At 43.8% G+C, this 22,233-nt stretch overlaps 1 protein-coding gene across 2 annotated transcripts in view; it reads right to left on the minus strand.

The window, feature by feature from the left end:
- LOC146026336 (glyoxal reductase-like) overlaps positions 1–22,233 on the minus strand; it is a 134,450-nt gene that overhangs the window by 12,889 nt on the left and 99,328 nt on the right. The window lies entirely within an intron of this gene.

Below are 22,233 nucleotides of genomic sequence, written 5' to 3' on the forward strand. Positions count from 1 at the left end.
TGGGTATAATTTACACATGTCTATTAGAGTTTGCAAAACTTTCAGGTGAAACACTGTGTACACACAGTGAGATTCAGGCTAATGGCCAATTATGAGCATCCACTCCACTTAAGATTTACTTCAGAATTTACACTATCTTGCTATTTGTTCCGAGGCCAAATTCATTATACTGGCGACAAAGTGTATTTAGCATGTGATACTGACACCGCAAGGCCGTGCATCGGAATCATATCGGGATCGCATGCGGCTGAACACTGTGCAATTTTGACTAACTTGCTATGCAATTTTGACTTTATAGTTAAAATCGATAGCCAAAATTGCACCGTGTGTACACAGTTATTGACTCATGATCCCTGTGTTATAAAATAAATAATAAAATCCCAAATATAAATTGTAGTATTAACATAAATGAGGACGATGTCTGCCACATTTCATAGTCAGACTCAGTTTTACATAGTGTTAACACTGTAACATAAGTATTTGTCCCCTTGCTAATTATGATTTGTTTAGACATCTAGGGCGGGATGTAATGTGGAGCGAGACTGGCAGTGGGATGCATGGTACAATATGAAGTATCTATATTCTAAAAGTTCCACATTTGTATCTTAATTCAATCGAGGAGAGAGCAGAAAATAGGAAAGTTACCTTCAAATTATAGGTACAGTACGGTACACTGTTATCACCCTTGGTTTAGTGGGCTAATTCTCAGTATCAGCAAACATGCAGATCTGAGGGGAGACTCCTTTCACCAGACATTTCATAAAGAGGTTTATATCTATATAATAAGTTGAAGAATCTGTGTGCGTGTGTGTGTGTGTGCGTGTCCGGCGCATTGCGGACACACCGTGGCACTCAGAGACACCAAATTCAGCAACAAGATACATCTGGACCCGGTGGTGTGCACCTCGAAGCCGTTTTTGGGAAATTTCACTTACAAATTTAAAAAACACCAAGTTGTAATTTACCTTCATTGATGTTCTGGGGAAAAGATCGATGATCTGGGAAACCGTTTACAAAGGAACAACTCCACACCTGATTTCATTGCTGTCATTGAGTATGAATGACACATTCTAACATTATGGTGAAGGCTTTTAACAATTAGGAAATAATTGAGGATATACATAGACCACACAACACACACACATACACATTGTACACGCACACACACACACACAGTACACCACATATGCACACATAGCACACAACACACACATTTATACGTAGAGCACCTCACACACTTACACATTGGACAGATACACACACACACACAACACACCACATGCAGTACAATACAAATCCATACACACTACAACACACACCCAAAAACAGTACAACACAAACACACACACTTAAACATTGCCAGGATACACAAAGCACACTACACACACATACTGTATATACGTAGCACACATCACAAACTTACACATTCGGCAGATACACACAACACTCACAGTACAACACACACCCACATTCACTACAACACACACCCAAAAACAGTACAATACACAAAACACACACTTAAACATTGCACAGATACACACAGCACACTACACACACACAGATTTATACATAGCACACCTTACGCACTTACACATAGGGCAGATACACACAACACACACACATAACATACCTCTAACAGCACAACACACACCCACATTCACCACACACACCCAAAAAACAGTACGACACACACAAAACACACACTTAAACATTGCACAGATACACAAAGACACAACAAACACATACTGTATACACGTAGCACACCTCACACACTTACGCATTGGACAGATACATACAATACAACACACACAACCACATACACTACAACACACACACAAAAACAGTACAACACACACAAGCACACAGAACACATAAAAAATAATTTGCTGTTTATTTAACCGTCTGTACCGGCAAATAAAAACTGTACCTAATGTACCGTTTCTACTTTGTTCCCCATATCCGTCTCTCCAGTCCTCCAGCCTGTCACTGCGCTCCCCGGCCAGTTGCACTGAGAAATCTTTGTCCTGGCCAATGCACCCATTGATCAATACAAAGTGGGTACACTGCACTCACCCTGTTAGTCAGTTGGATATCAGGCACAGCTCTGCCTTAAGGGTTTCTCAAACTCTTTTGGTTCATAGATAATGTTTGGTCGATGGGCATGAGCGCTGCATGCATTTGTTTGAATGTTATGAGTGTAAGAAGTTGAAGAATAAGACTGAGATGAATATTTGTCACGTTATAGTGTACAATTTACTCAATAAATCGTGAAAAAAATATGTGTACATAGAAGTACAGTACAATCAAGAAATGAAAGTAGGATTAAAAAATTAATTCTGATTCAAACTGATAATTATTTGGATGGCGGTGGGTTGCGAAACAAATCTATAGGTGGAGGTATGGATATTGTGGGCATAATTGGTGTTTGGTACACCTACAGGGGGTCCCCAGTTGATGAGAAATTCTCACTACAGTGTCACCGTAGGGGGATTTCCAATTGGGGTTCAGGTGGTCTTTTAGGGACCCCTTTACAATCCCTTTGGTCTTTTCTCCTGGAGCCTACAGTCTCCCTCAGTGATTGACTATCATTAAGGGAGACTGTAAGCTCAAGGAGAAAAGACCTACAGGATTGTAAAGGGTCCCAAAAGACCACCTGGACCCCAGTTGGGAATCCCCCTATGGTGACACTGTGACCGTGACACTGTAGTGAAAATCCCATCAATTGAGGGCCCCCTGTAGGTGTAACAAACACCAATTATGCCCACAATATCCATACCCTCACCTATAGATTTGTTTCACAACCCAACCCATCCAAACAATTATCAGTTTAAATCAGAACTTATTTTTTAATCCTACTTTCATTTCTTGATTGTACTTCTATGTACACTTACATTTTTTCACGATTTATTGAGTAAATTGTACACTTTGTAACATGGCAATTCTTTTTCTCAGTCTTATTCTTCAACTTCTTAAACTCCAAACCTTATCAATGCATCCATTGATGATTGTGATGGCTGGATCAGTGGATTGGCCCGGTGGGTGTAGGAAAGAATTTGGCCCATTGCACCCATTCCCATTGGTGCATTACAGTGGTGCGGATAGTGTGCATCGCGTCATGACATCATTTGGCCAGGCCCGCGGACCTGCTCCCACACTCAGGGGCTGCCCCACTGTTTGGTAGAGATGCTTGGTGCATGTGCTTTACAGATCCCCAGACCTCAGAGACTGCTGCAGGCAGGTTCAGTGAGGGGAGTGGCAGGGAGCAGTGAATTTTTAATTAATTATGGCGCGGTAAGTAATGCCCACCCCGGACCCCACGCACTCAGCGCCTGTAATTACACACCCTAGAAACTGTACCATTGAAAGTATAGAAATTGAGGTGTGGACATGTCCCTTTCTGATTTTGTACCGATTTCTGACCCTCAGAAGGTAGGTGCTAAATGTCAGGAGTGGATGTGGATGTGGGTGCTAAATCTCAGGAGTGGATGTGGAATTCATCAACACATACAAGTTTTCAACTCAGGAGCGTTGTGTTTCAAACAACAACACCACACCTGATTTCATTGCCATCATTGAGTATCAATGCAAACACATTCTAACATTATGGTGGAATCTATAACAAATTACAATCTTAGGTCTTTGGCACAGCATACTGTAAGATGACATTTTTCAGCAATTTTGGAAATAAAGAAACCCCAAGGTTTTCCCGGGCAACGCCGGGCGGGTCAGCTAGTAAATAAATAAACATATCATATGTTTTCTAGTACTTTTTATTTTTTATGTACAGAAGGTATTTATATTTTTCTATTATTGTTTTAATGTTTTTTTCCTGTTATACTTGTAAAATCTAATTTCCCCTTTTTCTTGCCTTTTATTATATATAGAAAAATAACCACAGAAACATATTTTATCTTTTACCTCGCAATTGTGGGTTCAGTTTGCACATATGTAACATATGGCAAACTAGTTCATTCTTTCTAACAAAATCCTTCTTAGATGGACAAAACCATGTGCACTGAAGGTGGTGCAGATGTAACATGTGCAGAGAGAATTAGATTTGGGTGAGTTATTTTGTTTCTGTGCAGGGAAAATACTGAGTGCTTTATTTTTACACTGCAATATAGATCTCACTTTGAAGTAAAACCCCACCCAAATCTAATTCTCTCTGCACAAGTAACATCTGCCCCACCTGCAGTGCACATGGTTTTGTCCATCTAAGAAGGATTTTGTCAGAAAGAATGAACTAGAATAAGGCCCATAGATAGGTATGAAACACCCAAACAAGGTGAGAGGGGGGGGGGGGGGGGGGGGGCAGGAAATGGCTGGAGGTATAGAAAAGGATAAGGTCACCATGTAAATCCTATGTAAGGCAAGATACAGTATAAAGATTTGTAAAGAGGAGTTTTACCAATTAGCAATCAATTATATAGCAAAGAAAGCTCTCTACAGTATATTTTAATCTACAGTGTATATACCTACAAAATAATTATTCGATTTATTCCTAGAGGTGCGTACACACGGGGGCGATTTTGTACAATATTGCAGTATATATGGTCGCTAAGCGACCATATTGCCCACGATGGGAGTGTGCACCGGCGATATATTGCCGGGTGTGAGCTCCCGTTTTTCCCCCGTAGTGATCGCTGGTTGCAGGAACATGCTCCTGCAACCAGCTGATTACCACTGCCGGGCTCCCCCCTGCAGTTTCTTTATCATCAGCGACCATCTCTGGTCGCTGATGAAAAGGGGAAACTGAGCAATATATCTCCCCCATGTGTATGGGGCTTTAGTGTATCTTCCAGACATCCGACCTTATATTAATTCCCTAATAAGGAGCAATGAAATTCATCAGCAAAGTCAGTTATTCAGAGGTACGTTAGAAATAAAAAATATTATTATCTAGACCATCAATATATCATAGGTCCAAGTTATATCACCAAAGATAACCCAGTGGAGAGCTAAGAGACATAATGGGTGAGCTTATGCCCCCCCCCCCCTTTATGGTGGGTTTAATTAGTTCAATCCCCTGTATCTTAACATTTCCATCATGTTTGTTCTTGACATGTCGTGTGATAGACTGTGACTCACAATACCCTTGATGATGTTCCTTCTGTGTTCTAAAATCTCATGTTTAAGGTTCGAGTCTTCCTACCGACATACTGTGCCCCACCTGCACATGTGATGAGGTACACCACATATGTTGAGGAGCAATTAATAAAACTGCAGATGCTAAATACAAAACCAAATTACTCTGCCTAAAATGTGTGGACTTTTGAGTAAAGCCGCACATTGTGTAGCCTGACTTACCACATTTGAAACTCCCTTATAATTGATGGGCCTGTCCTAAAGTCTCTCTCGGGCATATAAGGATATCAGAATATAGTAAATGTCTTTTGTGGAGGGGGGTGTTTGGAGGCTGGGATGTATTCTACTACCATACGTAACGCAGCAGTGGCATGTAACCTCTACCGTGTGTACCATCAGAATTGGGATTTTTGGGTAAAAATGTTGACCACTTTGATGTGACCACACAACCATTTGGCTTTAGCAATGCACCAATACCAATATAGAAATGTCCCAATGTGCTGTAGGACGAAAGAAAGACTGTAACAATAATTTACTTTTCAGCTACCAGAACTTTCTGGATAATGGGTTTCTGGATAGGAGAGTCCATAACCATACAAATTTTAATATTGTTGTGGTTTTTTTCATGAGAGAAAAGAAATCTGTCCCACAGCTGTGTTATTGTAGGTGATCCTATCTATCTGGGAGAGCTGCTTTTGCAATGATGAGAGCATAGGCGGCTGGGCATTGGTTTGTTGTGGGTAATCTCTGGAAAAGTAAGGCTGGTCTCACACAGACACTGAATTGGAGGCAAAGCAAAGACCATGCAAGCAACTTTGCACAGCCGGTGGTGCAGATTTAAACACTCAGAGAGATTTATATTTGAGATGGCTGTGTCCAAACTGAAATCTCAACTGCAGTGTAAAAATAAAGCTGGCCATAAGTACCATAAGTAATGGTGCCCACACAACAGTGGGGCGGTCGCCCAGGACCACCGCTCCGGCGACCAGAAGCACCAATTTCGCAATCATTGCCAGGATTGCTGTACATGTTTAATATTCCTGGTCCCCAGCATGACCATAAGGGGATCAGGGGACTGCTCCAATACACTGTTGGTATATGGGCCCCTTAAGCTAAACCCCAGATCACTACAGTAGAATTTTAAATAGGAAAAATATTTATTATAGTTTTCTAATAAATATTATACCATTAGGCTATGTGATTTACTGAACTACCATCTACGTTAACAGAAAGGTTAATTACAGCAATGGAATGATAACAATAAAGAGTGCCAGTGGCAGCTTGGCATGGCTAATAAGGGTATTTCCATACGCTGAGAATGAGACGGGAAACAGAAAAACGTGGGGGTAAGATATAATTCCTGGTATTGCTTTACCAATAGCTCAGACTCTCACAGCATACCAGAATTATTATTGTGGGATAAGCATGACATCAGATGTTTTACAAGAAAAAGCAAACAGATACTGTACTGTGTGTTCTCCACCCCAAGCAGCTAGTGTTTTACTTGTGCATTATATACAAAATAGTGTTGTTTAACATTCTATCACAGAGAAACATTCAGTTGTTCTGGCTCATGACTCCATGGGATTACAATAGTATATGTTTTGGCACAATGCTTTTAGATATACTTATATGAAAATGGTTACATGTAATGCAGATATGTCCTCATACACTGAGGCTTCATTTGAGCCAAACAGCGCCTCTCAGTGTGCCGGATCCAAGGTAACTGGGGTGTCTCACGCTGCATGGTGCACAGATGTGAGGTGTATGAAGACACATTTGTACTTGCCTTCTTTTTCAAGATGAGTCTGATAAATTTGTATCATTAAAATTGCTCATTGTTACCGAAAAATGTTGTGCAGGAGACCAGATCAGATCTGACTGCCCTGCACATGAAAACTGGTCCTGGATACTGTGTACGCCCTGTGCTGTCAATAAAATGCACATCCCAACAAATGGCTAACTGAAATTGTGACCCGTGAGTCGCTACAAACTGGGATGTGGCCTTGGAGGATGGGGCATGGCCTCACACACCACTCTTTGGACAAGATGACAAATCCTGCTCATTTAAGGTATCAGGTCAATAGGTCAACAATCAAAAGGTTGACACCATATAGTCAATATGGACATGTCTGTAGATGGGAAGGAAATGGTAGTACACAGTGTAGACTCCCAGAGTAGACTTCCCTTGTGGAGGGGGACAGGGGAAAACTCAATAATTAAACACCCACTGGCTCTCCATAGTCACCCTCTGCCAGCTACTGCCTCCCTCCCATGTTCTGAGGTCGGTGATACATTGTGGAAGTCCTATTAGTGGAATTTTTCTTATGCATATTTTACATTTTTTAAGACCGCCTCCCCAGTAACCTGTAAACTTGGTGATAAAATTCATCCTGTTTTTTTCACGGCTGATTGTACCAACCTACCAACCTTAGATTGATATTATTTTGAACTCGATCCCCATAAGGGGAATTTTTTATTGATGGAAACAATTATTGTGAGATCATTATGAAGCCTTATATGGATGCCCTTTTCAACTTAAGTTGACATTTCCCCTGATGAAGTCTTAACAGACAAAACGCGTAGGATTACACTTTCTGCATGTCTCACATCTTGAACAAGATTGTTGTATGTTAAACAATCTGAAAAAGCTTATATGAAAAATTCAACACCATTGATGCAATAGCATAGTCTGAATGTTTTAAAACAATTGAATTAAACCTTACCATTGTCATATATATTTTATAACGTAAAAGTTACTATTGGTGAGCTTCTTTAGGGTGCACTTGTATATATATATATATAACTTACACCACTGCTGATACAAGCTACTTAGAGTATGAAAATGGCCCCTCAACTTTGAGCAGACTCATTTGTACCTCAGCAATAAGAAGAACACAAGCTAGTTATGCTTAAAAGTCTAAAATAGTAAAAAGAAAAATAACAGTAGATTTTGAGATATTCAGTACAACGGAAACATTGATCATTTCTGTTGATTAAATAAACTAAAAAGAAAGTCTAGGATGACAATCAGAGAAGGAACAAGGGAAGCCAAAGAGGGGGGAGAACGTGGAAAACAACAAGCAGCAATTAATAATGAAATGAGACGAGGGACTGGAGTGTAGTGAAGAATGAAGAGGAGTGAGTGTAATGCCATATAGATATATAAATCTTTACGCAAGATTAGCATGCGTTTCTTTGAATTACAGATACACATGAGAGAGTCACAGAATGTAAACTATTTGGATGCTTCAAAATAATGTTGGAGAACGTATATAAAGTTTTGCATTTCTTGTTGGGTAATTGAATATCACTATAAATGAGTAAATTAAATTAAACATAAAACATTGCAGTTATTTCAAATAAACTATTTATCCAGTGGCAAAAGTGCACTGACTGATCCATGCAGGCTGCCTATACGAATTGGCCGCTAATACAAATGAAAATTCCATCGGAAAATACAAGGCAGTCGTGTTTGACTGCTTTGGAAATTAGAAATTGCATATGGCTATAACAGCCCTATGTATTCGTATTAACAATACGAATATACGAAAACTCGCATTCCTATTCTTAGTAAATTTCCCCCACTAACTGTAAGTAAGTTATATATCTAGTCTTTGTATGTTTTTACATATAAATATAGAATTATCAATTGCATATTACCAACATCGGATTAATGAATTTCCAATATTATTCATTAAACAATAAATAATCTAACATTAAGTTGCCATTTATGACAAAGCCAATAAAAGCAGTTTCCATATCAATAAAGAAGGTAATTTAAGACAGGTGCTAAGTAAATGCACTTCATTATTTGATCATCAGGAAGAGCAGCCACCTTTATAGAATAGCAGTACATGTGTCGATTTGTTCTGAAGAAAGACATAAGGCAATTCTCATTCGATGTGAAGTCCATCATGTTACAATGAGACAGATGATTTACAATTAGAGAACACTAAATACAGTACCCAATTTTCCCAGGAATAGAGCTCTTAGGCAAATCACTGACAGATCAAAAGCTGCATGATGTTCCAAGAGATCACAAATAACTCTCAAGCTACTGTATGTCCAAGAAACGGCATGCCTTCCTCAACACAGTAAATGTTAAAGTTCATGAATTTATCATGTAGAAAAGAATGAAAACATGATGCTTTATTGGACAATTAGCAAGGAGAATTTCCCTTCTCTACAAAAAAAACCCTGCAGCAGTACTGCAAGATTAAGACTGATATTCAGTTACATCTGATCAATGATTGGGGGTAATTGCATAACCGCAGGGCTATTCTATCAGCCCCTATAAGCTGGCGCATGACAAATACTGGGCTTTTTTGAGATACAAGTTTCACTGAACCGCGTGCTTTCGTGCACAAATCTAATTTCAGCGGTCCAAACTCGATAGTCCGGAAAAAAACAAACAGCGAAACATTTAAAATATACACCCCATGATTTTTCACTGATAATTGAATATCGGCCTATTGATTAAGAAGACGATGTACTGTACTATGCCTTGGAGTGTAATAAAGTGGAGAGAGATAACGTACCAGTCAATGATCTCCTAACTTCCACGTTATAGACTGTGGTGTCTGTTTAATAAGCCTTGGGGTGAGATGCAGTTAAGGTTATATCATGGGCAAACCTCTGAAAATGCAGTTTTCAGAGGTTTGGATGCAGCCTTCATATACACCAAGCCCGATTTGCGGTACAATGCGGGGCTTGGATGTGGTGGGCAATGCGATTTTCAAATCAGCGTTGCCCATAGAAACCTATGGGCTTCTTTCACAGTTTTCTGCTGTGGGATCCACATGGATCCCTCACAGAATCCCCGGAAGTGCGCAAATCACCCCAAACATGCGCAGATAGGACTGCGGGAGCCGAAACCCAGACGTTCCATCATCGCAAAGGATGGCTCTTACTGCAAGAGCTGCCCTTTGCCAATGTCTTCATGCATACGGTGTAACTGAACATAAACAACTTTCATCAAGCATTGCAAGCATCTTACCCTTGGAGTGAGAGATCAACCAACTAGCTCCTAAATGCCCTTTTTGAAACAGCCTGTAACATGGCAGTTAGGAGTGAATTGGCTGGTGCTTTGAGTCTCTGAGGCTTAGTAAAGAGACCTCAGTGTTTCAAAACAGACAGAAAGGAGCTGATTGGTAATTTATATCACTCCATGTTATCACTCTCCATGCTTAGTACATCTCCCCCTAAGTGTGAATACAGAAGATAGTGAAGTTGCATGGTCTTAATGCACAAAGACCTGATGCTGTATTATGCAGACAGCAGTGGAGCTGGGGAGGAGATGAATGGATGCCTGTGTGCGGCATCTATTCACCTCTCGGATGGAGACTGGGGGGCGCACGGAGGCTAGGGGCAGACCAGCAGCTTTCCTGGGTGCTGGGATTGCCCCCAGCATGTCGGATGCCATCTCTGGGGTCCTGGCTGGCGGATTCCCCGGCACTTATGGTTGATGTCATCTCCAAGTGCCAGTCCAGGACCTGCCCCTGCTGACGTCTCCCACTCGGTGGGGACGCTGTGTAAAAAGGGTCAACCGAGTCCAAAAACACGGGTGCAACCCAGCGTTTTGGTGTAAAAGAGGAATTACTACTGTATGATCCATCACCAGCATTTTTAAACATGGGTAAACATGGTTCATAATAAATTTACATCTAAGGGGGAATTTATATAAGTCTGTTTTTTTTCGACGAGACGGAAAAAAAAAGGACTTTAGTATTCAATTGCAGAAGTTTTCGGACGGTTTTTAGTATTTTTTTTTTACAGACGCAATCGAAACTGTATTGGTGAAAAATGACTAAAAAAAAAACCTGTCAAAAGTGGATGCAATTTAAAAAAAACACGTGGATCGGCGAGCCACATGTTTTTCAAACACGTCCTATTTTTCGACTAGTCGAAAAAATAATCAGCATTTAAATTGAATACCCACCTAAATCTACATGCGCCCCTGTATGTATTCAATGATTTCTATGAAGCAACAATATACCCTAAACCTATGTAAACCTACAATCTACTTATATCCCAGTTATCCTTGGCACAGTCTTATCAAAGAAAAGCAAGCGATATCAACACATAACATTATGTGCAGGGAACTCATTCCATACTGTTTGCTTCTACTGATATTCCCAGGATTAGGTCACTAAATCTCTGCTCTATTCAGACTATTAACAATAGATTTTTTGTGAGTTGTCTGGGAGAATCCTGCTTGTATAGCCCAGTAACAATGTGCCAGGAGAATACCATCCCTTACTCGCTCCTGGATATCTTGAAACATATTTGAGCAAATTGTCAGACTGGGGAAGTCTCGACACAGTCTGCAGATTACAGAGAGTCCTAAAATAGACCATGTTTGTAACTCCGCTGCCATTTTGACCACACCCATTCTAATGCCCCCTGCCTGGTATTTTGAAAATGTAAAGTTTGAAACCCCATGAATGAAGAAGACTGACATAAATACTGTATGCTGACAGAGAAAATGAAGATGTTTTTCACCTAAATTAATAATGGTACCCCTCCCACACTGACTTACCTAAGCAATTAGAAGATTACCGTTACAGTAATCCTTATACTTCCACTCATAAAATAAATCTGATGGTAATATTTTTCTTAAACATGTGAATGCACGTATATATTTTATTCTCTCCATTAGCCTTGGTAGTGTATGGGGCTTCTGTGCAACACTTGTCGAAGTTGCCGAGTTCTGTTCAACAGATGGCTAGTTGGGGAAGATTTCTGTGCAACAGATGACTGACAGTTGGTAGATGTCTTTGCAACCGGTGGCCAGCAATTTAGTGGGTAATTTATAAACTATGTAGCGCATGACTGGTTATTGGAGGATTCTAGTGTAAAAGATGGCTAACAATTATGAAGGGTAACTCTGCAATATGTAGTTTTCAACATGGCAAGGTATTTATCTACAATAGATGGTTTTCAAAATGTAGGCATATTAATCAAAAAATGTGCTTGCAGTAGAGGGTGGTGTTTTTTATTGCAATATGTGGTTTGGAATGGGGGAGGGGTGTGTGCACTAGTTCAGTTGTAACAGGATAGGTCTGTTTTCCAATAGTTTGCAATTGAAGGTAAGTAATGTCAATATTTGCCCATAGGAAATGTCTTAAGATGGTGACCTATTTTCTGGAGAAGAAATTGAATGTTCAAGTCATTTTGAGACCAGTTGCTGAGGTACAAGGGTTTTAATATTCAAATAATCATTTCATAATTTATATTGTTTTTCTGAAGCACTCTGGGAGATCCTGAAGTCAGTCATAGTTGGGTGGCTTTGTTGCAGCGATCCCGCCCCCCCCCCCCCCCCCCAACACCTCTTCCCGATTACTCCTACTTCTTTCACTTCAATAAGGAATGGGCTAATGCGGGAAGTTGGTGTACTCTGCCTTCAATCCAGGAGAGCTTATCAGAATACAGGCTTATGACAGACATTCTGGGAGAGTAGACAACAATGCGTCTATTACACCAGGACTTTCCCAGTTTAGGAGATTTTAGACTAATTTAAGAGGTGTAATTAACTTGCCCACTCTCACAAACTCTCCAGGTGGCTCCCTCAGATCCTACTCAATTCACCTGTGAAGTGTGTGCAGCGGGAACGTTATGACACAGTTCCCTGGTAAATACATTCATGGCCCAGCCACCCACTGCATAATTGTTTTATTATGTCCTCCTGGATCTCCTGAAGCTAAGTCTACAAAGTAGGTAAATACAACGTTAAGAAACACAGACACATCATGTATGTGTATGTGGCCATGGGGATCACGTGTATGTGCTTGAGGCTATAGGAGCAGTCTGTGTGAGGCTATGGGGGCAGTGAGGCCCACACCCTTGATGTGATGCCAGTTGCAGCACCAAACCATTGGGTTTGATGCCCCATTGATAATTTGGGTACTATGACTGCTGGTGCAGACATTTTTGTAAATCTTGTCCATGTTCTGCAATGTGTCAGTTTTTTCTTGTTGTATGATGGTGCAGCGGTAGCGCTCTTGTTGCCTTGCCAACAATCTGAACGGGGTTAAGGGTATAAGGCAAATACTGAGGTTTTTAGTGCATATTACGCATTATAACTAACTCTAATATTCTGTGTTAGAAAAATGCTTCAGTGAGGCATCTAGGTGGTCGGGAAGTTATTTCAAACTTGTATTCACAATGTGACCATAAACCAACGTTTCGGGGACTAGCCCCTTTGTCAAGGTGTAGGTTTTTACCTACACTTTGACAAAGGGGCTAGTCCCCGAAACGTTGGTTTATGGTCACGTTGTGAATACAAGTTTGAAAAAACCTACGAGTGCCGCTGTCTGTTCTTTTGCTATCTATCTATCTATCTATATATATAAATAAAGTATCTGGGGTAACTGAAGAGTTAACAACTACATCATTTATCATGTGGCAAATGAAACGCAGGATGGAACTCGCCTAGGAACAGTTGGCATCCCTGCGCATCAGTGGCCTTATCAACAAAGGTCTGATGCTTCCAGAATCCTATATGATGTTACTGGAAAATTTACATATTAATGAATAACTCTATCCCCCATTATTCACGTAAATGCTGAACTCATACTTTCTCAAGGAACACAGCACAGCTGTAACGATACATTGACGCGGATAAAGACATCAGTCAGTTTTTTGAGATGTAAATTTGCTATCAAACTGTACTTCCAATGAATGGAGCTTTGAACCAAGACTAAATAGACCAAGACCATTTCCTATGTAGGGCCATAACCTTGCGTCCATTCACATTTTTCATGTTAAGAGAATCCCTTAGATCTCAAGATAATATTGTGACTTTTGTGTACATGCAGAAAAGCCTTTGTACAGTTCTGTGTCTGCTGTTCTAGTTTGAGTTGTAAGGATTGCCATCTATAAATCAGACAGTGGTATTTGAGCAATTGAGGGTGCCCATAGGCAATTTTTGGGTGGGCTTCCTAACGCCCAACAAATGGCACCGGCGCTTGCACAGATTTTAGGGACTATGGCATTGCTATGTTTAGTGCATGTGTCATATATCTAGGGTGAGGGTGGAAACTGATCACCTGGGCCTTTAGAATGGTCACAGGGCTGCTATTTATTATTATTATTATTATTAATTTACAATTTATTTTATAGCGCAGAATATTCTGTTGTGCTTCACAATTGTGAGGTGGAAGTGTGTCCCCCTTTGCAGCCGGGGGTACGGTCTACAGCATGATGGTCGACAAGCATTGGGTCGACACAGTTAAGGCCCATACACACTTGCCGACTTTAAGCTGAAACTCGCTCAAAACAGCCGTTTTGAGCGAGTTTCAGCTTAAAGTCTGCAAGTGTGTATGGGCTGCCGATGCCCGACTAGCGATGATGCGCGCTCCCGCATCATCGCCAGCAAAGTGGGCTATCTGCTGGTTTTACCAGCATGTCTGGCGATGATGGCTCATATTTGAGCCATCATCGCCAGGTGTGTACGGCAGCCGGGCTGAAGAATCAGAGACTTTCATCCCGACTGACCGCCTCCTCCCTCCCCCTGCTCCCTCCCCCTTCTCCCCGGCGCTGGAGCATACTCACCACCTCGGTGACTCTGCCGCTCCCTCCCCCTGCTCCACGCGCGTAGTCACACCGCTGCGCCACTCTGCTTCATACAAACTGGTCCCTGCCCACAGCACAGCCTGTCATACGCCCTGCCCCCTGCCGCCGTGCTCCACACACTGCCACCAATGAATTCGTTTTTATCCAGTAATATATACATAGCTGGCATATGCCAGCTATGTATATATTACTGCCACCATTGCCACCAATGAATTTGCTTTTATCCAGTAATATATACATTACTGCCACATGCCAGCAATGTATATATTACTGCCACCATTGCCACCAATGAGTTACAGTAGTTATTAGCCAGTAATATATTAGCACATGCCAGCAGTGTATATATTACTGGCACCACTGCCACCAATGAATTCGTTTTTATCCAGTAATATATACATAGCTGGCATATGCCAGCTATGTATATATTACTGGCACCACTGCTCACCAGTGATGATTTATTAGCCAGTAATATATACGTTGCTGGAACAGGCCAGCAATGTATATATTACTGGCATTACTGCCTACCATGGGTTAAATTGAGCCGGCACGGGGCATAACTGCGTTCCGTCAGTTCATTCTGGAGGCGGAACCTCCGCTCACCTTGCCCTGCTGTCTGTCCCTGCCTGCATCGTTAAAGGAGACAGCCGGCAGAGCAGTGGTAAACCCGGCTGTCTCAGCCGCAAAGCAGATGGTTGGGCCTGCTCTATTTCAAATGGCACGCCGGCTTGGAATTTGCGAGCCACCGTTGCCTGATTGGCTGCGAGTCTCGGACAGATGGACCTGCTCTAAGACAGTCGGATTTCCCCACCGTTCTGCCCGGCGGTCTACTTCAGTGATGCAGGCAGGGACAGACAGCAGGGCACGGTGAGCATAAGGAGGCAGAACCGCACAGTGCAGTGCACATAGCATGTTACCCCTGGCACAGTGCATAAAAAACCCTAGCAATGAGCACTGTAGGTAAACGGCAATTATGTGGCATTATATATAATGGGCATTACGGTGTGTTGCATATGTGTAATGGGCATTACGGTGTGCATAGTCCCCTGACCCACAAAGCCATGCCTTAAATTTTTTTGCAGGCCAGCAATGTATATGTTATCCCCCCCCCCGAATGTATATTTTGTTATGGCGTAACATATACATTGCTGTCGCAAGTGAATGGATTTCTCCCTACGTGCACAGCTGCAAATGAAACGTTTGCAGTGCACATGGGTGGGATTTTTCCCGGTCAGGGCGGCATGGGGTGGAGTTTACCTGATTGCTGGGCTCCGCATATACGCAGCCCAGCAATCAGTTCTGAATCAGGCACCAAGAACAGAAATGCACTGAATAAAATGGCCGCTGCTCCCACCCTTGGAATACAAACGCAGCCCATTATGTAAATCGCCTTTTATATAGGCCCATACACACTAGTAGACTTTCATTTCAAAAGACTTTGCCAAAATCTTTGATAGATAAATCTTTCACCAAAGTAGTGCGTACACACTGAACTATTTTTCTCAAAGAACAAGAGATTTTCAGGAGGCGAAAGACTTTGCTGAAAATCTTTCATATACAAGGCTATTTACATAATGGGCGGGGTTTGAATTCCAAGGGTGGGAGCAGGGGCCATTTTAATCAGTGCATTCCTGTTCTTGGTGCCTGATTCAGAACTGATTGCTGGGCTGCGTATATTCGAAGCACAGCAATCAGTAAAACTCCACACCGCCCTGACTGTCAAAATCCTGCCCGTGTGCAGGGCAAACATTTCATTTGTAGCCGTGCACGTAGGGAGAAATTCGTTCACTTTTGCCAGCAATGTATACGCCATAACAAAATATACATTGGGGGGTGGGCAGTGGCGGTGGTAACATATTCATTGCTGGCCTGCGAAAAGTTTAAGGCATGGTTTTGTGGGACAGGGGACTAAACACACCATAATGCCCATTACACATTATACCACACACCATTAGGTGATGGGCAGTGGGTGATAGTGATGGATAGTGGGTGACAGCAGCATAAGGGTGGTGGATGAGGGTGATGGGCAGTGGTTGACAGCAGCGTGAGGGTGACGGGCAGTGGGAGATAGTGATGGATAGTGGGTGACAGCAGCGTGAGGGTGACGGGCAGTGGGTGATAGTGATGGATAGTGGGTGACAGCAGCATGAGGGTGATGGGCAGTGGGTGATAGTGACGGATTGTGGGTGACGGCAGCGTGAGGATGGCCCGGTGAAGGTGACGGATAGTGTACTGGCTCGGGGGGCACATGCCATCCTGCCACCTGACACAGTCCGCCACTGGAACTTGGGCCCCTAGAATTATGGGGCCCTAGGGCAACTGCCCATCAAGCCCTTGCATTAAGACGGCCCTGAATATACAGATGTAGCCAGCCACATCTTTACAGGGGATGGCGATTCTATCGCCAGCCCCCACCAGCGGCCGGCTACCGCCAGGGGCGTGCACGCATGAGATGCGCCCTGTGGCAACGAAGCTTGGCGGGGGTCCCCACTGCCTCCCCCGCAGGTCCCACTCGCCACCCTGACACCCCCACCCCCTCCCCGAACTGGGCAGCATCTCCCTGAAGCGGAGACGGGCAGGGAGACGCTGCCCAGCCGACGCGATACTGGGACGCACGTGCGTGTGTGACGCACGCACGTCCCAGTCCCTATCGCCAGCGCTCGCCAGTGAAAGGGATCTGGCAGGCGCCGGTCAAGGATGAGCGGCGCTACATCTGTATACATTGCTGGCCTGTGCCAGCAATGTATATATTACTGGCTAATTAATCATCATTGGTGCCCAGTGGTGCCAGCAATATATACATTGCTGACCTGTGCCAGCAATGTATATATCACTGGCTAATAAATAATCATTGGTGCCCAGTGGTGCCAGCAATATATACATTGCTGACCTGTGCCAGCAATGTATATATCACTGGCTAATAAATAATCATTGGTGCCCAGTGGTGCCAGCAATATATACATTGCTGACCTGTGCCAGCAATGTATATATCACTGGCTAATAAATAATCATTGGTGCCCAGTGGTGCCAGCAATATATACATTGCTGACCTGTGCCAGCAATGTATATATCACTGGCTAATAAATAATCATCGGTGCCCAGTGGTGCCAGCAATATATACATTGCTGACCTGTGTCAGCAATGTATATATTACTGGCTAATTAATCATCATTGGTGCACAGTGGTGCCAGCAATATATACATTGCTGACCTGTGTCAGCAATGTATATTTTACTGACTTAACATTGGTGGCCAGCAGTGTGCTCCGTTTTGAGCAAAGCAGGGGGCGGGGCCAGCAGCGCTTTGTGTTGTGGGGGAATCGGGATGGGAGAGCCGGGTGATCAGCGGGGGAGCAGGGCTATGCAGCAGCAGCAGGCAGTCGGAGATGATGAGCGGCGCGGTGTGGAGTCGGACAACAGCAGGGGGTGAGTATATGACACTGGCGAGGGGAGGCAGCGGGGCGGGCCGCCGGGCTGAAAGTGGTTAATCTTTCAGCCCGGGGCAGCATACACACATGGCGATGATGGATGAAAAACCATCCATCATCGCCACATCTGCTGGTAAAACCAGCAGATGAACCACTTTACTAGCGATGATGCGGGAGTGCGCATCATCGCTAGTCGCCAATCTCTGGGGCATACACACTGGGCGATTTTCATCTGAAAATCGCTAAAAACGGCTGTTTTGACCGATTTTCAGCTGAAAATCGTTAAAGGCCCATACACACTTGACAATTTTCACCTAAAAATCGGTCAAAACAGGCGTTTTGACCGATTTTCAGCTGAAAATCGATTAGTGTGTATGGGACAGCGACCCCCAACTAGCGATGATGCGCGCTCCCGCATCACCGCTAGGAAGGTCTTTCATCTGCTGGTTTTACCAGCAGATCCAGCGATGATGGATGGTTTTCCATCCATCATCGCTGTGTGTGTACGCTGCAGGGCTGAAAGTGATTAACCACTTTCAGCCCGGCGGTACGCCCCGCCGCCCTCCCCCCGCCCCCTCGCCTGTCATACTCACCCTCCTGGACTTGTCCTCGCTGCCCCGCTCACTCGTCCGGCTGGCTGCTGCGGCGGCTGGCTGGTGAAGAGCCCTGCTCCCCCGCCTGTCTCACCCTGCCTGCTGCTGCGCTGGTCCGCCCCGCCGCGCTCCACTCCACTGTTCACCCGTGCTATGTCCACACGGGTCTGTCGATGCTCTGCCGCCCGGTCCCGGCCGCCCACAGGTGCATGCAGCTGATGCACCCCCCACCCCCCTGCATCCTGCTCCACACGGAGCAGCACTGGCCACCAATGTTTTCTCTTTTAAGCCAATAATATATACATTGCTGGCATGTGCCAGCAATGTATATGTTAGGCACCAATGACATTTATAAGCCAGTAATATATAGATTGCTGGCACATGCCAGCAATCTATATATTACTGGCACCACTGGGCACCAATGACAATTGTAAGCCAGTAATATATAGATTGCTGGCACATGCCAGCAATCTATATATTACTGGCACCACTGGGCACCAATGACAATCGTAAGCCAGTAATATATACATTGCTGGCACATGCCAGCAATGTATATATTACTGCCCACTATGAGTTAAATTGAGCCAGAACTAGGCAGAACTGCGTTCTGTCAGTCCATTTTGGAGGCGGAACGTCCGCTCACTTTGCCCCACTGTCTGTCCCTGCCTGCATCGTTAAAGGAGACAGCCGGCAGAGTGGTGGTAAACCCGGCTGTCTCAGAGCAGGTCCAACCATCCGCTGTGCGGCTATTTGGAGTGACACGCCTGCTTGCAACTCGCGAGCCACCGTCGCCTGATTGGCTGCGAGTCGCGGACAGATGGACCTGCTCTGAGACAGTCGGATTTCCCCACCGCTCTGCCCGGCGGTCTCCTTTACTGATGCAGGCAGGGACAGACAGCGGGGCAAGGTGAGCGTAAGGATGCAGTGCACATAGCATGTTACCCCTGGCACCGTGCATGAAAACCGTAGCAATGAGCATGTAGGTAAACGACACTTATGTGGCATTATATGTAATGGGCATTATGGTGTGTGGCATATGCGTAATGGGCATTACGGTGTGTGTCATAATGTGTAATGGGCATTACGGTATGTGGTATATGTGTAAAGGGCATTATAGAGTGCATAGTCCCCTGTCCCACAAAGCCGTGCCTTACATTTTTTGCAGGCCAGCAATGTATATTTTACCGCCGCCACTGCACCCCCAATGTATATTTTAAATGGATTTCTCCCTACGTGCACAGCTGCAAATTAAATTTTGCCATGCACATGGGTGGCATTTTGCCCGGTCAGGGTGGAGCAGGTGTAGTTTACCTGAACCCTGGGCTCCGAATATATGCAGCCCAGCAATCAGTTCTAAATCATGCACCAATAACAGGAATGCACTGAAAAAAATGGCCGCTGCTCCCATCCTTGTAATTCAAACCCCGCCCATTATGTAAATCACCTTTTATATGAAAGATGTTCAGCAAAGACTTTCGCCTCCTGAAAATCTCTTGCTCTTTGGGGAAACTAGCTCAGTGTGTACGCACTATTTTGGTAAAAGATATATCTTTCAGAGATTTTGGCAAAGTCTTTTGAAATGAAAATCTTCTAGTGTGTATGGGCCTAAGTGTGTATGGGCCTTATGAAAGATTTTCAGCAAAGTCTTTCGTCTCCTGAAAATCTCTTGCTCTTTGGGGAAAATAACTCAGTGTGTACGCACTACTTTGGGGAAAGATAAATCTATCAAAGATTTTGGCAAAGTCTTTTGAAATGAAAGTCTACAAGTGTGTATGGGCCTTTAGGTCGACATGGGGATAGCTCGACAAGGGTCAATGTCGACATGGGTCTAGGTCGACAGGTCATTAGGTCGACAGGTCTATGGTCGACAGTCAAAAGGTCAACATGTTTTTTTTTTTTACATTCTCACATCCAATGTACTGAACACAGTCATAAAACATGCATCATGCTGTATTTGGAAGAAGTCATTAGAAATCAATTATCATATCATCAATGATATCTAAGAAACTTGAAGAAAGGAAATAAAATATGTAATAATAATCCTGCAAATGATACTTTTTATATACAAAATTGTCCACAGATAATGGAACTAACACACCACAGATAATGCCACTAAGCCGAACCATGCTTCTTGCCACATAGTTTTGTACCAATTTGTATCTTATTCAGATATTTAATGTGACAAAAGTACAATGCACAAGTACCTGGGACATTGCCACTGACACTGCATACCGAAACCATGTACAACCTGGACCCTAACATGGGGAGAAAGGCAACAGAAATTGGACCTAAGTGGGTGGTGTGTTATGTCCCACTTTCACTGTGCCAGTGAATGTGATCACTGCACCCACATTTTCACACCAAATACTGTGCACTAATACCACTATACCATCACAGTGACTGCATTCCACAATGGGCGCCCCATATCTGCCTCTACATTAACTCCCAAATCATCATAGGCGAATCTAGAATTATGGGAATGTGGTCCCAGAACTAGACACAACAGTAGGGGGACCTTTGCGCGGCGTAGCCGCGCGTCAAAAAGGGGGCGTGGCCCCATGGAAAGGAGGTGTGGCATCACAAAAAGGGGTGTGGTATTACACTTTAGACCATACACGGTAATGCCCATTACACATTTTAGCAAACTCCGTAATACCCATTACACATAATGCCACACACCGTAATGCCAATTACACATTAGGCCACACACCACAATGCTCATTACACATTGTGCCACACATCATGATGCCCATTACATACTATATAACAAACCGTAATGCGCATTACATATTTGCCACATAAGTGCTGCTTACCTACGTGCTCATTGCTAGGGGCTTCTTGCTTGATGGCACCATAGTACCCATTACACATGATGCCGCACACCATAGTACCCATTACACATGATGCCGCACACCATAGTACCCATTACACATTAAGCCGCCTAACATAGTACCCATTACACATGATGCCACACACCATAGAACCCATTACACATGATGCCGTGCACTATAGTACCCATTACACATGATGCTGCACACATAAAGCCGCTTACACAAGATGCTGCACTCCGTAATGCCCCTTACACATTAAGCCACACATTATGCGTAATGCCCCCACATACTGCCACTTGTAGCGTCCCTTAAGCAATGCCCCCAAAAGTGCCACTTACTGTAAATTTTTATATGAGCCTTCGCTGCTGCTGCAGGGAGAGTTGGAGAGCGGTGCAGCTGCTTCTATGGGGAGAGGAGCAGAGCGCAGCGCAGAGCACGCTCCCACTCCCCTCCTGGTGTCCCCTCTAGCCGAGTGGACATTTGAAATATTGTGCGCGCTGTTGTTGTGCGTGACGTCGGGGGAGCACGCCGGGCGCCGGCACCACATGATTAAAGGGGGGCGGGCTAAGGTGAAAGCGGGGAGAAGAATTGGAGCGGAAGCTGCAGGGGTGACAGTCATTGACAGCTGGGCAGAGAGCAGGGGGCTGCCCGTCTGTATTCAGAGCACTGCAGGTCACGGCTGTTTGAAATAATACCCCTTTCACAACAGAAAATGCAGGGATTTA

This window comes from Crinia signifera, chromosome 8, assembly GCF_055691185.1.
Source record: "Crinia signifera chromosome 8, ASM5569118v1, whole genome shotgun sequence".
NCBI lineage: Eukaryota > Metazoa > Chordata > Amphibia > Anura > Myobatrachidae > Crinia > Crinia signifera.